General features: G+C 37.3%; 1 protein-coding gene across 22 annotated transcripts in view; it reads right to left on the bottom strand.

Moving 5' to 3' along the window:
• The window catches only part of BAZ2B (bromodomain adjacent to zinc finger domain 2B), a 336353-nt gene that overhangs the window by 237567 nt on the left and 75162 nt on the right, over positions 1 to 23624 (bottom strand). For all 22 annotated transcript variants that reach the window (XM_061395981.1, XM_061396001.1, XM_061395906.1 and 19 more), the window contains exon 2: positions 16960 to 17002. The gene's annotated coding sequence lies outside the window, so the exon portion shown is untranslated. The remainder of the gene's footprint in view (positions 1 to 16959; positions 17003 to 23624) is intronic.

Below are 23624 nucleotides of genomic sequence, written 5' to 3'. Positions count from 1 at the left end.
CAAAGAGAGAGGCAGTGTAGTATAGTAAAGACATAGGCTCCATGTCAAACTGCCTGGATTTGAACCCTGAATTTCACTGATTAATAAACACCTGACCCTGGGCAACTTGCTTACCACCTCTGTGACTCAGTTTTTGCAAATGTAAAATGAGGATACCTCCCCTCATGAAGTTAGGAAGATTAAATAAGTTAAAACAATAAACTCAAAAAAGGGTACCTTGTACATAATTAAGCACTTATATATTGACTCTCACCACCACCACTATCATAATCATTATCACTTTTACAGAGGTTCTAGAAATGTTAGTTTTTATTCCCCTGAACTTACCATATCTCTGTGAAACAAACACTGAATACTGAAAAAGTATGACACAATTGTGATCTTTTTTTTTGTAGGAGAATTATGGTTAGCAAAATCAAGAAATTATATTTTATTTATAATAATGGCTATTGCACTAAATGCTTTGTCAGTCCCTTTAGCAAATTCTCTTTTATCCAAGGTGCCAAGTAAAAAAGAAAAAATAAGGTGTTTTGTGAATACACTTTTTTTCTCAAGCGCATCCTATGACAAAGATGCTTATATTTGTCACAGACTTGTGCTAAATGAACAAAGAGCCCAACACCACTATCATATCTAAGATAATTTCTAACAACAATACTTAATAAATATTGAATCAATGTAGACATTTCTTTGTCTTACAATATTTTAAAAGTGTTTGTTTGGATCTGGACTCAAATATGATCTGTACATTAGAACTAGCTGATATTCCTTTTTAGTTCCTTTGAATCTGTAACTGTTCCTACCATAAATCTCCATGCCAGGCATTTTTTCCATTAATATTTTCAATTGAAGAAAATACATCTTTTGTCTTTTCGAGTTTCTCAGTTTGGACTTTCCTGACTTTATACCCCTGGTGTCATTTAGTATGTCCCTCTGTCCTTACTATTTCTTGTAAACTAGGGCCAGTCATATTCAGATTTTTTTCTTTATTTTTAATTTGGATGGACAGCTTCATGGGTACTTTTGCTAACAAATTTATGTTTTCCTATATAAAAAATACGAATGATAAATAAGGATACTAGGGAGGTTAAATGAGGTATCACAGGTCACATGCTTGGATTAGTACCTAGCACAGACCAAGAACTCCATAAACATTAGATAAACATCTTATTATTATACTGCACACAGAGAATGTTCAGAATTTGATGTCAGATTAGAAGAGCACTTCTGAAGAAGGTAACTAACAAGCTTTGGTGGCTGACTAGATGTTGATATCACTGACCAACACAGGGAATATACAGAGAGGGGAAAGTTTCTGGGGAATTGGAAGAGAACGAGTCAACTTTAGACATCCTGAATTAGCGTCAGTGGGATGGCTAGGCATCAATGTCACACCCAGAACTGGAAATAGGGGCTCTAAAATTAAAAAAAAAAAAGATCTGTGAGCAAGAAATAAACATCAAATGTTGACAGGAAAGGAAGCTCAGTGAAGGTCACAGTTGTCATAAAAGATGATAAGACCACTTGAAGAATGAATTGGCATTTGAGAAAGAAAGGTAACAACACTTCAAGAAAGGAAATGATGTACAGGAAAAGACATGTAGACAAAATCATCATTGTATGTTGTGGCTATAGGATTGTTCTGACTAGGAAACAAACTGTGTTGGAAAAGTAGAGGAAAATGAAGTTACATGGATAGAACAAGGCTAACTTTGAATGGCTTTGAAATTTAGAAATAGGTAATTCAGTTTAAACAGGAAATAGGAATACCCTGAAGAAGTTAACAAGACAACTAAACTCTATGCCATGTCAACACTATATAAAAATCTACCATAAAAGAATTGGGAAAGTATAAAATATACTTGCTGTATTATTCTAGAAGATTTAAATTTAGCTAAAGGGAATGTTCCCGAGGCACTGCGGCTTCAGGCCGTTACAAAAAAGGAGCGAGGCACTGTCTTTAGTACCTTCCCATATCCTTCTCTATTTCCCTCTCTTTTGTCTCCTCTCACCTAGGAAACCAATATTCCTAAGCTGCCCTAACTATAAAAAACTATATTTTGCAATGATGCACTGTCCTGCTACCTGAAGCACTCTGGTTACATCTCCACATTCAGTTCTAGACTGCCATGAAACCTTTATTCTGCTATTACCCTACAGATCCTTTGACTATCAAATTAAAGTGATTCATACAACACTATAAGTGACCAAAATTCTATCGGATATTTAATTTAAAAGAGGAATTTGTTAACGTGTATGAATTTTCAAACTGTTAAAGTGTATTTTTCCTATATTGTTTTCTACATATTTATCTATTCTAGTTTAACTGAACAGATTATCAAGACTAAGAGGCACATCTGCAGAGGCCAGTTTTCTGCATAAATGTCTGTTGTGCCTCTACTGGGGACAAGGCATTGTAATCAACTCTAATGGGACTGCAAGAATGAAGGCATTGTAATTGACGCTAATGGAACTGCGTGCATGCGTTGCTAAGTTGCTTCAGTCGTATCTGACTCTGTGCGACCCTACTGACTGTAGCCCACCAGACTCCTCTGTCCATGGGATTCTCCAGGCATGAATACTGGAGTGGACTGCCATGCCCTCCTCCAGGGGATCTATCTGACCCAGGGATCAAACCCACATCTCTTATGTCTCTAGGATTGGCAGGTGGGATCTTTACCACTAGCACCACCTGGCAAGAATGAATAAAACAGAGACTTCCCTGTGGTCCAGCGGTTAAGACTTCATCTTCCAATGCAGGGGGTGTGGGTTCAATCCTTGGTCTGGGAGCTAAAGTCTTACATGCCCCATGGCCCAAAATCCAGAACACAAAAACAAAGTAGTGATATTGTAACAAATTCAATAAAGACTTTAAAAAACGGTCCACATAAAAAAATCTTTACAAAAACAATGAATTTAACATAATTTATGACTTTACTGTAAGAACTTTACAATCAAACAGGTGAAAGAGCCAAACACACAACTCATCTCAAGGGCAGATAAAGGCTCTATAAGAATGTTTCTGAATCTTGGGTATATATAAATCCTTATAAAGAAAGAAAAAATGTGTTGTGGACAGGTGTTAATAGACACATGATTACATTATTGAAATACCTGAAAAAGCAAAATTATGGATAAGGATAAACTCTTCTTGCTTTCAGGTCTTACTAGAGTAAAAATAGTATCAAAACAAATTTACAAACTATGTACATAAAAGCCAGAAAAATAACAGATTACAAATTGCTTGCTATCAATATGATATTTTTGCTCAAAAAAAAAAATCACTGTACTGAACATAAATATGCAGCTGACTGCTTTTTGCCCATTATTTTCTAGTTACATTTGAGTTTGGCATGCATATCTTATAGGTGACTCAGTGGCAGAGAATCTGCCTGCCAATGCAGGAGACACAGGAGACATGGCTTTGATCCCTGGGTCAGTACTCCCTGGAGGAGGAAACGGCAACCCACTTCAGTATTCTTGCTTGGGAAATTCCATGGACAGAGGAGCCTGGCAGGCTACAGTCCAGTAGGATTGCAGAGTCAGACAGGACTGAGTGAATGAACATACACACACACACATATGCATACTTATAACACATATTAGTGTTCCATCAACAATTTAATATTCCCACCATTTCTTTCTACTAAAACGCTGCAAAGCTATAATTTAGTCCATTTTGACGTCAACTGGCCCTAAGTTGGTAAAAATAAACCATCTGTACCTATCAAATCTATTTTTATCCTTTTCTCATTAAACTGACTTAACACATTCATAGCCCTGAAAGTCTAATGAAGTAACTGCTTATAAGGTAAGCATCCTAGATGATCCAAGAATATTTCTTCTTTCAACCCTAATAAAGGGTTGAAATTTATAAATTCTTGTAGCACACACTCTCTCTCCCACAGACAGAACATATTTATGTACTCAGGTCCAAGGACTCCCATGTTGAAGAACAATGCTATAATAGAAATAACAAACACTATACAGGCAGAAATGATGGGGAGATTAATTCCAACTGCAGAGGTTTTATGGAGGAGGTAACATATGAGGGCAGCTCTGACATGTGAGTTTAGTGCCAAGTGTTTAAGCTTTCTGTAATTTTTTTTCCATAAGATTGAAAATATGATACAAACTTGAGTAAAAAAAGACATGAATATTCATTGGCAAAGACAATAAAGAGAAATTTATCAATTTTATGAACAAAAGGTGAGGAGTTTTCTTCTAAGAAAGAAAATCAGATAATAAGATTCCAAGCAGCATAAAAATAAATGGCATACTTTGCATGTGGCAAAGTTCACTTATACTTATTGATGTAATGCTTTTTAAAGATACTCACATAAGGAAAGCATCAGGAATACTTCTATTAGTTAGACTTATTTTAACATCTATGACATGCTAATTTTAGGTACCCTTATGATGTAATACCCCCTTCAAGGATCACTGCCTTGTCAAGGTGAAGGGGCTTGCATAACTCAATGAAGCTATGAGCCATGCCGTGTAGGGCCACCCAAGATGGATGGGTCATAGCAGGGAGTTCTGACAAATCGTGATCCTCTGGAGGATGGAATGGCAAACCACCCCAGTATACTTGCAATGAGAACCTCACAAACTGTATAAAAGGCCAAAAAGATGAAACCAAAAGATGAGTCCCCCAGGTCTGAAGGTGTCTAATATGCTGCTGGGGAAGAGCAGAGGAGAATTACCATAGCCCAGAATGAACGAAGCAGCTAGACCAAAGCAGATACAATGCTCAGTTGTGGATGGGTCTGGTGATGAAAGTATAATCTGATGCTGCAAAGAACAGTATTGTACAGGAACTTGGAATGTTAGGTCCATGAATCACGGAAAACTGGACGTGGTCAAGCAGGAGATTATCAGAATAAACATCAACATCCTAGGAATTCGTGAACTAAAATGGAATGAATGAATTTAATTCAAATGACCATTATATCTACTATTGTGGGCAAGAATACCATAGAAGAAACAGAATAGCCCTCATAATCAACAAAAGAGTCCGAAATACAGTATTTGGGTGCAAACTCAAAAATGACAGAATGATTTCAGTTCATTTCCAATGCAAGCCATTCAACATCACAGTAATCTAAGTCTATGCCCCTACCACCTATGCTAAAGAAGCTGAAGTTGATCAGTTCTACGAAGACCTAGAAGATCTTCTAGAACTAACACCTAAAAAAAAGGTGTTCTATTCATCATTGGAGATTGGAATGCAAAGTATGAAGTCAAGATATACCTGGAATAACAGGCAAGTTTGGCCTTGGAGAACAAAATGAAGCAGGGCAAAAACTAACTGAATTCTGCCAAGAGGATGCACTAGTCTTAGCAAATACCCTTTTTTCAACAACATGAGAGACGACTTTACATATGGACATTGCCAAATGGTCAATACCAAAATCAAATTGATTATATCCTTTGTAGCCAAAGATGGAGAAGCTGTATACAGCCAACAACAACAACAAAAAAGACCTGGAGCTGACTGTGGCTCAGATCATCAGCTTCTCAAAACAAAATTCAGGCTTAAACTAAAGAAAACTGGGAAAAACACTAGGCCAGCCAGGTATGACTTAAATCATATCATGTATGAATTCACAGTAGAGGCAATGAAGAGATTCAAGGGCCTAGATCTAGTTAACAGTGTGCCTGAAGAACTATGGACAGAGGTCCATATTGTACAGGAGGCAGCAAACAAAACCATCCCAAAGAAAAAGAAAAGAAGCCAAAGTGGTTATCTGAGGAGGCTTTACAAATAGCGGAAGAACAAAGAGAAGTGAAAAGCAAGACAGGGAGGGAAACATATATCCAATTAAACACAGAGTTCCAAAGAATATCTAGCAGAGATAAGAAGGCCTTCTTCAATGAATAGTGCTTAATAATAGAAGAAAACAACAAAGGGAGAAAGATTAGAGATCTCTTCAGGAAAATTGGAAACATCAAGGGAGCATTCCACCCAAAGACGGGCACAATAAAGGATAAAAATGGTAGAGACCTAGTAAACGCTGAAGAGATCAAGATGAGATGGAAAGAATACACAGAAGAACTGTATAAAAAATATCTTAATGAACTGGATTACTACAACGGTATGGTTTGTCACCCAGAGACAGACATTCTGGAGTGTGAAGTGGGCCTTAAGAAGCACTGCTGTTAATAAAGCTAGTGGATGGAATGAAATTCCAACATAGCTATTCAGATCCCTAAAGGATGATGCCATCAAGGTTTTGCATTCATTATGTCAGCAAATCTGGAAGACCCAGAAGGGCCACAGGACTGGAAAAGGTCAATTCTCAAATCCTCATCCCGATTCCCAAGAAGGGTAGTACTAAAGAATGTGTTAACCATCAGATAATTGCACTCATCTCCCATACTAGTAAGGTCATGCTTAAAATCTTGCATGCTAGGCTGATTCAGCATTATGTGAACCAAGAACTTCTAGATGTCCAAGCTGAGTTTAGAAAAGGAAGAGGAACTAGAGATCCAGTTGCCAGCATTTGGTGGATTATAGAGAAAGCAAGGGAATTTCAGAAACACATCTAGCTCTGTTTCATTGACTATGCTAAAGCTTTTAACTGTGTGGATCATGACAAACTGTGGAAAGCTCTTAGAGAGATGGGAATACCAGACCATCAGGTCTCCTGAGAAACCTGTATGTGGGTAAAGAAGCAACAGTCCCCTGTATGGAACAACTGACTGGTTAAAGACTGAGAAAGGAGTACAATAGGGCTGTCTGCTGTCACCATGTTTGTTTAACCTACATGCTGCGCACATCATAAGAAATGCCAGGCTGGATGAGTTACAAGCTGGAATCAAGATAGGCAGGAGAAACATCAACAACCTCAAACATATGGATGATACCACTCTAATGGCAGAAAGCAAAGAGGAACTACAGAGCCTCTTGATGAGGGTGAAGGAGGAAAGTGAAAGAGCCATCTTAAGACTAAATATTAAAAAAAAACTAAGATCATGGCATCTGGCCCCATTATTGCATGGCAAATACAAGGGGAAAAGGTAGAAGCAGTGACAGATTTCTTCTTTTGGGCTCTAAAACCACTGGATGGTGATTGCAGCCATGAAATCAGATGATTGCTTCTTGGCAGAAAAACAATGACCAACCTTGACTGTGTATAGAAAAGCACAGACATTACTCTGCTGACAAAGGTCCATATAGTCAAGAATGGTTTTCCCAGTGCTCACGTATGGCTGTGAGACCTGTAAAGAAGGGAGAACACCAAAGAATTGATGCCTTCACACTGTGGTGCTGGAGAAGACTCTTCAGAGTCCCCTGGACAGCAAGATCAACCAGTCAATTTTAAGGGAGATCAATCCTGAATATTCACTGGAAGGTCTGATGCTAAAGCTTGAGCTCCAGTATTTTGGTCATCTGATGTGAACAGATGACTCATTGGAAAAGTCCCTGATGCTGGGAAAGATTGAGGGCAGAAGGAGAAGAGTACATCAGAGGATGAGATGGCTGGACGACATCACCGAAACAATGAACATGAACTTAGGCAAACTCTGGGAGATGGTGAGGGACAGGGAGGCCTGGTGTGCAGCAGTTCATGGAGTTGGCAAAAGTCGGACACAACTGGGAGACTGAACAACAATAACTGGATGCAATATATAAGAATTTTTCTATTTCCATTTATATCAAAATCTTTTCTCCTCTTCAGTTTTTCCTTCGTGTATTAGTAGAAAAAGAATGAAAGAGTCGAATATCATAATCCCATAACTCAGTCTGTAACACACTTCTGCTCATCTCTGAATCAGTTTCTGTAGACTCTATTTGTATTTTATCTACTCCATGACAAACATTTCAACAAACGTATATCTCACAGAAGATCTGTGCACTGGTATTCTAGAAGGTGTGAAAGGAAAAGAATAATGTGTTAATCAGATTAACTTTCAAGTCATTTTTAATTCAGAAAATATTTACCTAGTAGTCTAGGTGCTAGACTCTTTGCTGATTACAATTAAAAATACCAAACCAAATTAGAAAATTATTTTTCTTTTATATTCTCTCATGCATATATTAAGGTTACTGTATCTTTTATTTTTAGGAAGATCTATTAAATAGTTGGAGAAGGCAATGGCACACCACTCCAGTACTCTTGCCTGGAAAATCCCATGGACAGAGGAGCCTGGAAGGCTGTAGTCCATGGGGTCGCTGAGGGTCGGACATGACTGAGCGACTTCATTTTCACTTTTCACTTTCATGCATTGGGGAAGGAAATGGCAACCCACTCCAGTGTTCCTGCCTGGAGAATCCCAGGGACAGTGGAGCCTGGTGGGCTACCGTCTATGGGGTCGCACAGAGTCAGACACGACTGAAGTGACTTAGCAGCATTAAATAGTAGCTCATTTAGAATTTTTACATAAGAAGTAATCTTTAATCCAAGGATTCAGGGCTTCCCTGATAGCTCAGCTGGTAAAGAATCTGCCTGCAATGTGGGAGACCTGGGTTCGATCCCTGGGTTGGGAAGATCCCCTGGAGAAGGGAAAGGGGATCTCTAGAGAATTCCATGGACTGTGTAGTCCATGGGCTTCCAGAGTTGGACACAACTGAGCAACTTTTCACTTTTACTTTCCATCTTTAATTCAAATGAGTATGTAACATTGTACATTTTCACTTGTTGAAAGAAGTTCAGTAGGGTCTCTGCAACAGGGTATCATTTCTATCTACAGGTACTCATACTAAGAACACCATGCATACTATTAGCTCCTCTAATGTTAAAACTGCAACTTTTTGGTGAGATGCAATAGGAGTGAATGGAGGTTTCTTTTACTCAAATACACAATAGCAATAGAAAATTGATCTGTATAAAGTAATTTAAATGGCTGCTATATACTAACTTTGAAGACATGTTCACAATTCAGACTCTAGAAAACAAAATGTTTAAGACAGTTCATGATTTTAAGATGGTAGATTTTTAAATTTAATGTTTTAGATGTATTCATTGTCATAAAATATGGAAATTCTTTATTTCCATAAATTCTGGCTCAATCACTTATTATATTTTATTAAAGATATTTTAAATTTGGCTATAACTCTTTTTGGTATTAGAAAAGAAGAAAAATAAAAGTCATATAATACATAGCAGACTTGTTCTTAAATGTTTGATGTTTGTAATTTCCAAATAATGACTTAACTAGCACACTGGGAAAGACACTTTACCCTTCTGACTCTCAGTTAATTACCTGTAAATGTAATACTATGCCTTCTATATTTGTCAAAGGCTCAAATAGAGATCATCTAGTATCTTAAGGAGTGAATAAATAGTTTTGTTCTTCCTTCCTAAACGCTTTGTATAAAAATATATTTATTTTAAAAATATTTAATGGGAAAAACCATGAGTAATACTAAACTTATTAACATTAGAAGAAACTTCATTAGGTACTCTGCACTTAACAAACTTTTTGGTTTGTAAACTCCTATAAGATCTGACTTCTAGGCTCATAACTTCCTCAAATTTTACATTTCAACAATAATGAACTAAAATGGTTGAATGTCCCTGAATACATGTTATTTTCAATCTATATGCTTATTTTCTCTTTCTGTATTCTCTTGTAACTCATACCTCAAAACTAGCCTAGATGTCTAGTTTTTCTTTAAATATTTAAAGATTTCCCTAGTCTTTTTAAAGATTTCCCTAGTCTCCTTTCCGAGACAAAGAGAGTGAATCATTCTATTCTTCTTCTAAAATTCAAGCCATCAAAAAGTGACAACATCAGAATGGGAGAAAATAATAGTAAACGAAGCACCAGGCAAAGAATTAATCTCAAAAATATACAAGCAACTCCTGCAGCTCAATTCCAGAAAAATAAACGACCCAATCAAAAAATGGCCCAAAGAACTAAACAGATATTTCTCCAAAGAAGACATACAGATGGCTAGACATACACATGAAAAGATGCTAAACATCACTCATTATCAGAGAAAGGCAAGTCAAAACCACAATGAGGTACCATTCACGCCAGTCAGAACGGCTGCTATCCTAAAGTCTATAAGCAATAAATGCTAGAGAGGGTGTGGAGAAAAGGGAACCCTCTTACACTGTTGGTGGAAATGCAAACTAGTATAGCCACTATGGAGAACAGTGTGGAGACTCCTTAAAAAACTGCAAATAGAACTGCCATATGACCCAGCAATCCCACTACTGGGCATACACACTGAGGAAACCAGAATTGAAAAAGACATGTGTACCCCAGTGTTCATCGCAGCACTGTTTATAATAGCCGAGACATGGAAGCAACCCAGATATCCATTGGCAGAAATGGATAAGAAAGCTGTGGTACATATACACAATGGAATATTACTCAGCTATTAAAAACAATGCATTTGAATCAGTCTAATGAGGTGGATGAAACTAGAGCCTATTATACAGAGTGAAGTAAGTCAGAAAGAAAAACACCAATACAGTATGCTGCTGCTGCTGTGTCACTTCAGTCATGTCCGACTCTGTGCAACCCCACAGACAGCAGCCCACCAGGCTCCCCTGTCCCTACTAATGCATATATATGGAATTTAGAAAGATGATGATGATAACCCTATATGCGAGACAGCAAAAGAGACACAGATGTATAAAACAGTCTTTTGGACTCTGTGGGAGAGGGAGAGGGTGGAATGATTTGGGAGAATGGCATTGAAACATGTATATTATCATATATAAGAATCGCCAGTCCAGGTTCGATGCATGAGATAGGGTGCTCGGGGCTGGTGCACTGGGATGACCCAGAGGGATGGGATGGAAGGGAGGTGGGAGGGGGGTTCAGGATGGGGAACACATGTACATCCATGGTGCATTCATGTCAATGTATGGCAAAACCACTACAATATTGTAAAGTAATTAGCCTCCAAATAAAATAAATAAATTTATATCAAAAAAAAGTGACAACAGAGTTCAAGGGAAACAAATGAAATATAAATAAATCAAAGACATTAAAACAATGGTGTAAACTCTGTTATATTATCTTGATGTAAATCAAGGTAAATTTTGGCTATGAGTGACAGCCCAAAACTGAGTGGCTTATAAGATAGAAGTTTATCCCATTCAAGTCAAGGGTATAAGCAAGTCAGAGTGCGCAAGGTGACTTTCTGAAGTTATCAGGGACTTTCAATCTTACTGCTTTGCCCATTCTGAATTTGTGGTTTTCCCTCATTGTTCACTTATCAGATCCACATATCAGCAAGCATAGAGGAAAGGGGGAAAAGAACACATACCCCTCTTCCTTTAAGGCTACGTTCCACGCAAACTACACACAGTCCTACTTCTTATGTATCTCTAGTTAAAACTTAGTCACATGACCACATTTAGCTGTGAGACTGAAAGTGATAGTTTCATTCCAGGTAGTAATAGGCTGGGAAAAGATTAGTAGATGAGGAAAACTGACGTTAGGGTACAACAATCCATCATTGCCGGACTTGGATATATATTATTTGCTGCTGCTGTTAAGTCACTTCAGTCGTGTCCGACTCTGTGCGACCCCATAGACGGCAGCCCACCAGGCTCCCCGTCCCTGGGATTCTTCAGGCAAGAACACTGGAGTGGGTTGCCATTTCCTTCTCCAATGCATGAAAGTGAAAAGTGAAAGTGAAGTCGCTCAGTCGTGTCCGACTCTTAGCGACCCCATGGACTGCAGCCTACCAGGTTCCTCTGCCCATGGGATTTTCCAGGCAAGAGTACTGGAGTGGGGTGCCATTGCCTTATCCAATATATTATCTGAGGTAGGTACATAACTGACATTTACTATTTAACACCAATATTTCTAGTAGTGTGTATACTATAAAATTATATAGTAATTTCTTCTAAATTTCAATTTTTAAGTTAAATATTTCTATTGGTAGAGATTAATCTCTATGAAGTTTAAATAACATTCACAGTAAAATTACCAACAGGAAAAAGAAATTTCAATAAAAACAGAAAAAGCTACTTTAATTATTATAAAAGTTGCTTTGTAACAGGTTATTAAATATGAGTTAAAATGTTAAATAAGAATATTTAAAATAAAATATAACCATTGTATTAATAAAACTACGTATAAACAAAACTGCATGTAAATGAAACTGCATGAATACTCTTAGAGAAGATACAGGATTTGGGGAGATTTGGGAAGAAAAAAGTCCATCAGTTAGTTTATTGTATCTCTTAGAAATGCTATATAGAGATTTTTAATCAAGTAGAGTGATCACAAAACAGAAGTAAAAGTTAGAATAAAGAAAAACATGGGGAGGGAGGAGGGAGGAGGGTTCAGGATGGAGAACACATGTATACCTGTGGCGGATTCATTTTGATATTTGGCAAAACTAATACAATTATGTAAAGTTTAAAAATAAAATTAAAAAAAAAAAAGAAAAGAAAAACCAGGTTTTGATCAAGATCTCGCAGTACGTGACTTTCAGCAAGTAACTTTACAGATGATGATGACTGTAAGGGGTCAAAAGAATTTACCACTTTGGTCTGGGTTTTGTGCTTCTGTAGTAAGCATTTTTTCATTTAGTATTCACAACATTCCATTAAACATTATTCCACTTTAAACAGAAAAAAAAACAAACTGGATAAGTGACTCAAGAGCAAAACGGCTATATTAAATATCACAGCACAAATGTAAAGGTTTTTCTAACCCAGTTCCTCTTAACCATTATGCAAGCCACCTACCTTCAAACTCTTGAATGTTGGTTTTGTCATTTGTTACATAAGCGGAATTTAGCACAACCTAAACTGTTCTAAAGTTAATTCTGGTCTTTTAAGATGTTGGTATTCTAATGAGGTCTGACTCCCTTCCCCCAATTCCCAAAAAAAATCACATAATATCAACAGATCTAATCAGTTTCTTTCCTGGATCTTATGTGAGTCAGCAAAGTTATCATTTCTATATATAAGATAGAAAGTAAAAATCCATATATTAAAATGAATAGACGAAAAGATCATAGTGTGGAAGTAAGGTAAATTTGAATATATCCCTATTCTTCATAAGGGCTTCCCTGGTGGCTCAGACAGTAAAGCGTCTGCCTGCAATGCAGGAGACCCAGGTTCCATTCCTGGGTCGGGAAGATCCCCTGGAGAAGGAAATGCCCCTTCTCATATCAATAAAAGAGCAAACCAAAAAGTTACATAAGAGGGAAGAAAGGTAACTAATATTTATAAAAATCCTTTTACATATATGCATAAATCATTTTGTGAAAATACAGAGGCACAAAGAGGCTGACTTGCTAAAGGTCATATACACAGTATACATGCAGTGACATCAGTACTTGCTCTGGTTCTAAAAGTTAGTCTCTTTCCTATCTAGCCTGCTTCCTATGGCTCAATTTTGGACATTCATGTATTCATATCCTTGTTTCAGTTTTAATGTGAGAAAACTAAAGATAATCTTTTTTCAATGATCTGATGGATGTTGGCAATTTAATCTCTGGTTCTTCTGCCTTTTTAAAATCCAGCTTGAACATCTGGAAGTTCACTGCAGCCATAAAATTAAAAGACACTTGCTCCTTGGAAGAAAAGCTATGACCAACCTAGACAGCATATTAAAAAGCAGAGATATCACTTTACCAACAAAGGTCAAAGCTATGGTTTTTCCAATAGTCATGTGTGGATGTGAGAGTTGGACTATAAAGAAAGCTGAGCACCGAAGAATTGATGCTTTTGAACTGTGGTGTTGGAGAAGACTCTTGAGAGTCCCTTGGACAGCAAGGAGATCCAACCAGTCCATCCTAAAGGAAATCAGTCTTGAATATTCATTGGAAGAACTGATGCTGAAGTTCCCATACTTTGGCCATCTGATGCAAAGAACTGACTCACTGGGAAAGACCCTGATGCTGGGAAAGAATGAAGGCAGGAGGAGAAGGGGACGACAGAGGATGAGATGGTTGCACAGCATCACCAACTCAATGGCGATGAGTTTGAGTAAACTCTGGGAGTTGGTGATGGACAGGGAGGCCTGGCGTGCTGCAGTCTATGATAGGGTTACAAAGAGTTGGACACGACTGAGTGACTGAACTGAATCAAACTGAAAGATACTCTGGCTTCCCAGGTGGTTCAGTGGTAAAGAATCTGCCTGCCACCGCAGGAGATAAAGCACACACAGGTTCGATCTCTGGGTTGGGAAGAGTCCCTGCAGAAGGAAATGGCAAACCACTCCAGTGCTCTTGCCTGGGAAATCCCATGGATGGAAGAGCCTGGCAGTCTACAGTCCTTGCGGGGGAGGGGGGGGCGGTCACAAAGTGTCAGACATGACTGAGTACACACACACACAAAGATACTAATTTAGTTCTTTGTGGGTACTAACAAAACATTTTGCTGGATACAATTAGAAAAGACATATTAAAATATGCATTTATTAAATACATATTAAAATATGCAAAATACAGGGGAATATATGTTATCAGTTACATCAGAATAATAAAAATTCAGTATTACCAAACAACTAAGGAGAGAGAGTTATTTTCAATTAGGATGATTAGGGAAAGCCTCAGAGAGATGATTACATGTGTATAGGACATTCAAGAGGAGGTTTGATTTCATCAAGAGCAATAAAAGCCTGAAAAAGAAAAAGCATATTCCAGGAAAAGGGGATGACATGAATGTTAAGTATGGAGACAAAATGTATATTCAGGGTGGAGTATGTAGTCCACATTGTGTGGAATGTAGTGGGTCTTCTTCTTGAATAATAAGATATTTGGGAAATATGTTACAGCCAAACTTAGGAGGGGTCTTGAATACCAAGTTAGATAGTCTGGATTTGATCATACAAGAAACAGAAAGTCACTAAATATCTTCAAGTAGAGAAACAAAAGAGTTAGAGCAATGCTTTAATAAAATTAAACTGAGGACCACATATGTATAGGCTTCAGTAGAATTATTGATGGCCAGGAAGAAGAGATAGATCATTTAGAAGATAATGACATTTCAGTGGAATATACTGGGTTGGCCAAAGATGTTATGGAAAAACCTGAATAAACTTTTTGCTGAATCCAATAACATAGAGCTTAAAAACAGAAATTCTCCTGAGTTCTGAAAATTTCTGAAGAAAAAATTATATATATAAGATGTATATTATATAATATATAAATACTTAGTACAGCTTCAGCTCTGAAAAAATCTATAATATCCCCATTTCAACCACAATCTTATCTACCCTGACGAGTCCTTTAATCTCTCCATTTTCTTTGAATATATCAGCCTTCCCCCGTCTCATTTTATTCCAGTCCCATGGTCAACACTTGAACTACTCTCTCAATACTTTCAGCCTGAGTCAGTGTTGAAATCTACCCACTTTTCTTGACTTAAGGGGCTAGAGAAAGCTTCACAACCTTGACATTATGAGAAAGGGTTTCTGTTATCAGGTACTTATGAAACTCTCATATGAATACTTAAGTTTTTAACTTATTTAACATCTGATAATGTTAAATCTGAACACTACCTCTCTTTCTGAAATTCTTGAATTCAAACAGTTGTAATTAAATGTTCTCTTGGCGGCGCCCGCATCAGTGCCCCGGTCCACAGCAGCGCCCCCGCCCGCCGCTCCGGGGCCCACCAGGCCGCCGCCTCCGCGTGCCCCGAGCCTCTGACGGCCGCGCGCTACGAGTGAGGCGCCCCGGGAGAGGGGCCGCGCGCGGGAGGGCGGCGCAGGAGGGAGCGCGGGGAAGCCGGGGCGCCCGGACGAACCCCGCGTCCCAGAATCCCGGACCCGGAGCCCGGGAGCACCGAGTCGGTGGGAGGGCAGCAAAAAAAATAAATAAATAAATAAAATAAATGTTCTCTTAATATTACTCTAAAAATGTACTGAGGGTCAGCATTTTTTAATTAAAAAAAATACCTTCTTCATACGATGTTAATTTTAACTTCCTGATTGTAAAACACTAGATGCAAAACAGAAGGATGCTACAGAAATATGTTAATATTTTGCTGTAAACCATTAGTTAGGGCCATAAAGTTCTGATTAAGAAAAAACAAACAAGCAAAGAGCTGCAAATCAGAGATATTTAAAATGCTCCCTTAGGAAAATGAATGAACATGCCATAAAAATCTGTAGACTCAACGATGATGATAAAGCCTTTAAAAATACAATAAAAGCTCTTTCTGGACTCTGAAAAATGTTAAATGTAACAAATGAACCAGTTTTCAAAAAAAATGTTAAAACATAAAGATTATATATATACAGATTAACATTTCTGATAATTACTTCTTCTAATGAACAATTAAAATAGGATTAAAGAAGCAGACTCACTGAATAAATAATATACTCAATTTTTTCCTGTTATTTAAAAGGCATTTTCAAAAATGCTGTAAAATTTCATTACTGCAATTCAGATTTTACTAGTTAGAATTTTCTAATAATATAGATCAAAACCTTAAAGTTTTTCTTTATATAGCATATTTCCTTATACACAGTAGAAATTGACATTTTAAAATTAAAGAGGAAAAGTATCCATTTCTTAAGAAAACTATCCTTTTGAACAACTCTCCATATTTGGAAGACTCTTTATACATCAATGAAAATTTTAAAAAAGAAGTCTAAGAATCCTTTCAAGAATGCTGTTTTCACAGTCCTTCGTAATATGTGATTGCAGTCCCAAGTAATTTTATTGTTATAATCTTTTTCCTAATGTGGAGTCACCTCAAATATTTTGTACCATATTTTATAAAAACAAAACTAAAAATGATGATTCAGGTTGTAATTATGATTCACAATGAAATATGTATATATAATTGGGCATATAATTTCAGTTATAAATTAAGGATAATTTTCATTTAAAGTGTTTAAAATCATTTAAAGAACTATTTAAATAAACTATACAGTGTGAGATATGAATCATTAAATGTTAATATTCAATTGGCTGTAGAAAGAAAGAGTAACAATTAAAAATTATAAATATTTTCTAACTTAATTCTCATTCTCAGAGAAAACAAAACATCTTTAAAAGCTTAATTATCATTTTAGTCTTACTGTGATCAATGTGGTCAATCTTGTGACATCACTGTTGAGAAACCTGTAATAGGAAAACAGAAATACATTCAGCTGAATCATACTTGAGTAAGTAGTTTCAAAAACTAAAAACTTTGTTTAGAATATTTGTCTGTCATGATGCCATAAGGTATTCTAAAATTATCAGGAAAAGTACAATTGGCATGACACAAATAAGCATAAAACACCTAGAGTTTATCTATAGGTCATTATTTCTTATTGTATGGCAAATTATGTTTCATTTATAATCAACAACACTCCAGAGTAAACATATTAGTAAATAAACAATAGGTCACTCAGGTTAGTTTTATTTGTTTTCAAATATTTACTAAGAAGAGAATCAGTCTTAAATATACTATAAAACAAATGACAGATAGGTATCCTTTTTTTTCTATGATTAAATCAGCTGCTCAGTCTATGCCCAAAACATGATCTACTCCTTATTATCAATCAACAGGAGAAACTCTGCATTGCAGGCAGATTATTTACCAGATAAGTTACCAGGGAAGCTTAAGAATACTGGAATTGATAGCCTATCCCTTCTCCAGGAGTCTTCCTGATCCAGGAATTGAACTGGCCTCTCCAGTACTGCAAGCGGATTCTTTACCAGCTGAGCTACCAAGGAAGCAATTTAAGGTGAGCTTTTAAACGTTTAGTGTTTAAAAGTAATACAACATTAATGGTGTTTTAAGATTCATAATTAGCTTTCATTATTATTTCATTCTCTCATAAGAATTCCTTCAAAGTGGGAAAGAGGTATTTCTCATTATACACTCAGGAAAACAGACGTTGGAGAGGATGCATGACTTGCCCAGGCACACAGAACTGAGTTTCCCTTGGTTCCTCTTTTTATCCAAACCTCCCACCCAATCCATCCTGCCAACCATTCTTCCCCATTCTGTCCTTGTTACTGCTGTTTACCTCACTAGTTCAAGATATTGCTCTCCTATATCACGATTCTAGTCTACTGTCCTTAACTCAGCGACAAATGTATCAGCTCACATCACTCCCTTACTCAAAACTGTCCAATGGCTTTTCCATCAATTAGCATATAATCTGTAATACCTACCATGGCCTATTAGTCTCTCTGTCACCTGGCTTCCTGACTACAGCTTCTGTCACTCTCTCCTTACTATGTCCCAGTCACCATGACCTTTTTGATATTCCCAAAATATACCAAACCTGTCCCTCTTCAGAGCCTTGACATTTGCTGTTCTCTCAGCCTGGAGCAATTGTTCCCTGTATCTTTACAGGACTGGCTTTCTTACTTCATTCAGTGTGATAAAAATGTCAGTTCCTCAGAGAAGCCTTCTCTTACCACCAGAGACTGTTTTTCAGCTGCTAGCTCTGTAAGAGAAGATCACTGGAGCACTAGTGTAATAGCTGGAACCCAACAACTACTCAAGAAAGAGCTGCTGAATGAATGACTGAACAATTACTTATTGATTTCTTACTGCATCTAGCACTATGCCCAGAGGGACATATAAATAAAAATGCTTACAATTTCTATTTAAGAAAAATATGCCATAACAACTTTCATATGCATTTTTAAAAATCACTGCAGGGAGAATTTGGGAAGTTCAAAAAAAAAAAAAGTGGACAAAGCAGGGAGTGGTGGGAAAGTGAGTACAATGAGTTACAGGTGTGATATAATGACAGTCTGGACAGTGAAGATGAGTACAGACAGAATGGGAAACCCAAGCAACATCTTGCATGGAGAAATAAGAGGACTTCACGCTAAACTAAGTACAGGAACGAGGACATCAGAGAATGAAAGATTATCCGGGATACAATGAAAGAAACCTGCAGTGGTAGAGTAGAGTGACTTTCATGTTGGACAATAAATAAACCCAATGTTACCAAAGGCTATTCAAATGGAGACATTTCTCAACAACAGGTAGAAATTGTGACATAGAATAGAAACTGGAGCCTATTATACAGAGTGAAGTAAGCCAGAAAGAAAAACACCAATACAGTATACTAACGCATATATATGGAATTTAGAAAGATGGTAACAATAACCCTGTATACGAGACAGCAAAAGAGACACTGATGTATAGAACAGTCTTTTGGACTGTGTGGGAGAGGGAGAGGGTGGGATGATTTGGGAGAATGGCATTGAAATACGTATAATATCATATATGGAACGAGTCACCAGTCCAGGTTTGATGCACGATACTGGATGCTTGGGGCTGGTGCACTGGGACGACCCAGAGGGATGGTATGGGGAGGGAGAAGGGAGGAGGGTTCAGGATGGGGAACACATGTATACCTGTGATGGATTCATTTTGATATTTGGCAAAACTAATACAATTTGTAAAGTTTAAAAATAAAATAAAATTTTAAAAAAACTAAAAAATTTAAAAAAATAAATAAATCTTATACTGTAAAAAAAAAAAAAAAAAGAGTCATATAAAAAAGTACAACTCAAGCCAAGAGAGTGGGTGAGTTCACCAAGGAAATGAATATAAAGTAAAGACAGACCATTAAGCAGAATTTGGGGAATACCTACAAATAGGGTTTGAGCTTCCTGGTAGCTCATCTGGTAAAGAATCCACCTACAATGCAGGAGACTCTGTTTGATTCCTGGATCAGGAAGATCTCCTGGAGAAGGGATAGGCTACCCACCAGTATTCTTGGGCTTCCCTGGTGGCTGAGATGGTAAAGAATCTGCCTGCAAAGCAAGAGACCTGGGTTCAATCCCTGGGTTGGGAAGGGCATGGCAATCCACTCCAGTATTCTTGCCTGAGAATCTCCATGGACAGAGGAGCCTGGTGGGCTGCAGTCCATGGGGTTGCAAAGAGTTGGACATGACTGAGCGACTAAGCATGCATAAGTAAGGTTCATGGGAAGCAAGAGAGGTGAAAATGTCTTGTGTTTTGTTATTTTTTAAGTTCAAGAAATAGAGAAACGAAAAATACACTGAAGGCAAAAGAGGAAAGATTATCAAGGTGGAGAACATGTTAGTTTTAAATTATGCATGGATGGATAAGAGAATATAAGACAGGAAATTAATTCTCTCTGAACTACCCATGCTCCCACCATATCAAATCAGATCAGAAGCATATAGATGGATTACTTTACTCTCTGAATCCAAAAACCTGCTTTCAGGGAACTCCTTTATGCTCTCAACTTCAATCAATACCAAAAAAACAAGCTTGCGATGGTAAAGAGTCAATACAAAAAGTCTTATGAAAGAACCAATTATACTTTATACAAAACTCTTAAATGAAAAAAGATATTAAATATTTTTAAATAGTTACATTCAAATAATATAAGTAGTTGAATAAAAAGATAAATGTTTCATTTTATTTTTTTGGAAAAAAACAAGATAATTAAGACTAAATCTATGGTGTAAAATGCTACTTGATTTAAAGTCCTAATCCTCAAAGTATAAAAACCTAGCAGAGACATTCTTTAATCATGGTAGCAATTTTTACACATAACTTACCAGGTATTTGCAAATACACGAGGAAAAAACATTTGAAATTAAAACGACACTAAAGGATAAAGCCAGACAAAGCTTCTAATAAAAACCCTGGTGGCTTTTATAATCAAGGAAAAGGTAATTTTTAAAAAATCATCTTAACACTAGGAAATATATTCAAATTAGACATATTATAAAAAAAGTAGTAATACATTTTATGAAAACATAATTCAACTAATGTATTGGTTATGTACTTTTCCCCTACAAGCCACCATTTTAGTAAATACACACAGAGAAAATCTCAACTATATTTACCCTCAGAAAACACCTAATAATGTTAAAGTGTGGGAAAAGAATCTTAAGTTACAATCAAATGTTTCCATTAATTAGGATGAAACTATTTTTCTTCTTTCTCTGCCCCCAAATGGAAAAAGTCTTTCCTTCTGTAACTAATTTTAGCTTTACCTTCACTTGATAACCCTACATTAAGTTTCAATATACACAAAGTTAGGATATTTATCCATACCTAACTAACCCTTATGGAGAAGGCAATGGCACCCCACTCCAATACTCTTGCCTGGAAAATCCCATGGACGGAGGAGCCTGGTAGGCTGCAGTCCATGGGGTCGCTAAGGGTCAGACACGACTGAAGTGACTTAGCAGCAGCAGCAGCAACTAACCCTTACGGCAGAAAGTGTAGAGGAACTAAAAAGCCTCTTGACGAAAGTGAAAGAGAAGAGTGAAAAAGTTGGCTTAAAGCTCAACATTCAGAAAACGAAGATCATGGTCCCATCACTTCATGGGAAGAGGATGGGGAAACAGTGGAAACAGTATCAGACTTTATTTTTTGCAGGGCTCCAAAATCACTGCAGATGGTGACTGCAGCCATGAAATTAAAAGACGCTTACTCCTTGGAAGGAAAGTTATGACCAACCTAGATAGCATATTCAAAAGCAGAGACATTACTTTGCCAACAAAGGTCCGTCTAGTCAAGGCTATGGTTTTTCCAGTGGTCGTGTATGGATGTGAGAGTTGGACTGTGAAGAAAGCTGAGCGCCGAAGAACGATGCTTTTGAACTGTGGTGTTGGAGAAGGCTCTTGAGAGTCCCTTGGACTGCAAGGAGATCCAACCAGTCTATTCTAAAGGAGATCAGTCCTGGGTGTTCTTTGGAAGAAATGATGCTAAAACTGAAACTCCAGTACTTTGGCCACCTCATGCGAAGAGTTGACTCATTGGAAAAGACTTTGATGCTGGGTGGGATTGGGGGCAGAAGGAGAAGGGGACGGCGGAGGATGAGATGGCTGGATGGCATCTCTGACTTGATGGACGTGAGTCTCAGTGAACTCCAGGAGTTGGTGATAGACAGGGAGGCCTGGTGTGCTGAAATTCATGGGGTCGCAAAGAGTCGGACAGGACTGAGCAACTGAACTGAACTTAATGAAAAGATTCAAAGGAATAAATGAATTTAAAAATCTGACATTTTCTCATCCTATTCAATCTGAACACAGAAGTATATGCTGCGTGCGTGCGTGCTGTCGCTTCTGTTATGTCCAACTCTGGGCGACCCCATGGACTGTAGCCCACCAGGGTTCTCTGTCCAAGGGATTCTGCAAGGCAAGAATATTGGAGTGGGTTGCCATGCCCTCCTCCAGGGGATCTTTCTGACCCAAGGATCAAACCTATGTCTCTCATGTCTCCGGCATTGACAGGTGGGTTCTTTGCAACTGTGTTAGTTGCTCAATCGTGTCCAACTCTGTGACTCCCTGGACTGTAGACCACCAAGCTCCTCTGTCCATGGAATTCTCCAAGCAAAAATACTGTAGTGAGTTGCCATTTCTTTTTCTAGGGGATCTTCCCAACTCAGGGATTGAATTCGGGTCTCCTGCAGTGCAGGCAGAGACTTTACCATCTAGCCACCAGAAGTCCATCTTTACTACTAGCGCCTTCATTTAAAGTATTAGTCATTAAAATATTTAATCATTCATTTATAAATCAATTTAATGTTTTCTCTGTATTCTATGCAAGGTGTAGTTATATAATAAAAATTACCTCTAAAATATATAAATGAAAAGTAATCTCATAAACCATAGGCTACTTGTAGGCCATTTCAGTGTTGTAAACTTGGATTGTAGCGTGGAAAGTCTGTGTCTGTCATTCATTTTTTAGAGGATCACAACTGTGCAGAATTTGGCATATGTTTCTAAGGTTAATAACAAACTTTATAACAATCTAAACACACTTCTATCATCATCTAGCTCTTTCAAATCCTGTGCATTATTGTTCTTTTCTATTACTTGGGGAAATTATTTGGTAGGAAAAAAATCACATACTTTGATAAGCAATACTTTGGAGGGAAATGATATTGTAAATAACAGAGATCTATAATCTGAGAAAACTGGTAAAAATGTGATCTACCACTAGTGGAACACAGTATCAATATCCATGGGATGTGGTCTCCACATCCTACAGATAAGGGAGACCTGAGTGTACTATGCCACTTTATATAAGGGACTTGAGCCTCCATGGATTATGATATCCATAACAAGTCCTGGAATCAGTTCCCCACTGATATCATGGGACAACTCTATTCTATACGAAGCTGTCCAATGAAACAATGCAAAATGAAAAAGTTTAATATCTGCACTGTCCAATACCTAGCCCATAGCCAAATGTGCCTGAGTACTCGTGATATGGTTAGTGACTTTTAAATATTAATTTAAATTTAAATATTGACATGTAGCTACTATCATATTAAACAGCACAACTAGGCATTTCTGAAACTATACTAAGATCAAAGTGTAAATGATCCTTCTAAAATATTTGAAAATTTATTTCTTTCTTTTTCTTTTTTCAGACATAACCCTCAACCATGTTGGATAGGATATGTTCCATTCAGGCACACTGCTCCAAATTTGGAGGCAAATTATCTTCAAATAACTTTCAAGTTTATGTTGAGTGGAAAAGAAGGTCTATTTTATTGTAGAATTCTTGATGAATCATATTGCCTGTAAGAGGAAACAGTCTTGGGTTTTGGAGAGCTGAGTTTTAAATCTCTTTAAATTTAAATCTAAATCAGCTGGGTAGAAGTGGTTTACTTCATTTATTCATGCACTGTTATGACTAAAACTTCAACCAAATTTAGAAAAAAAGAAATTCATTTTATTAATAATTTTAATAGTCCTGATTCTGGGAACTTCTTTTGACAACAATTATTTTCCC

Source organism: Bos javanicus, chromosome 2 (assembly GCF_032452875.1).
Source record: "Bos javanicus breed banteng chromosome 2, ARS-OSU_banteng_1.0, whole genome shotgun sequence".
In the NCBI taxonomy this organism is placed as follows: domain Eukaryota; kingdom Metazoa; phylum Chordata; class Mammalia; order Artiodactyla; family Bovidae; genus Bos; species Bos javanicus.
Note: the sequence above shows the minus strand (reverse complement) of the source record. Positions and strands in the feature narration are given on the sequence as shown.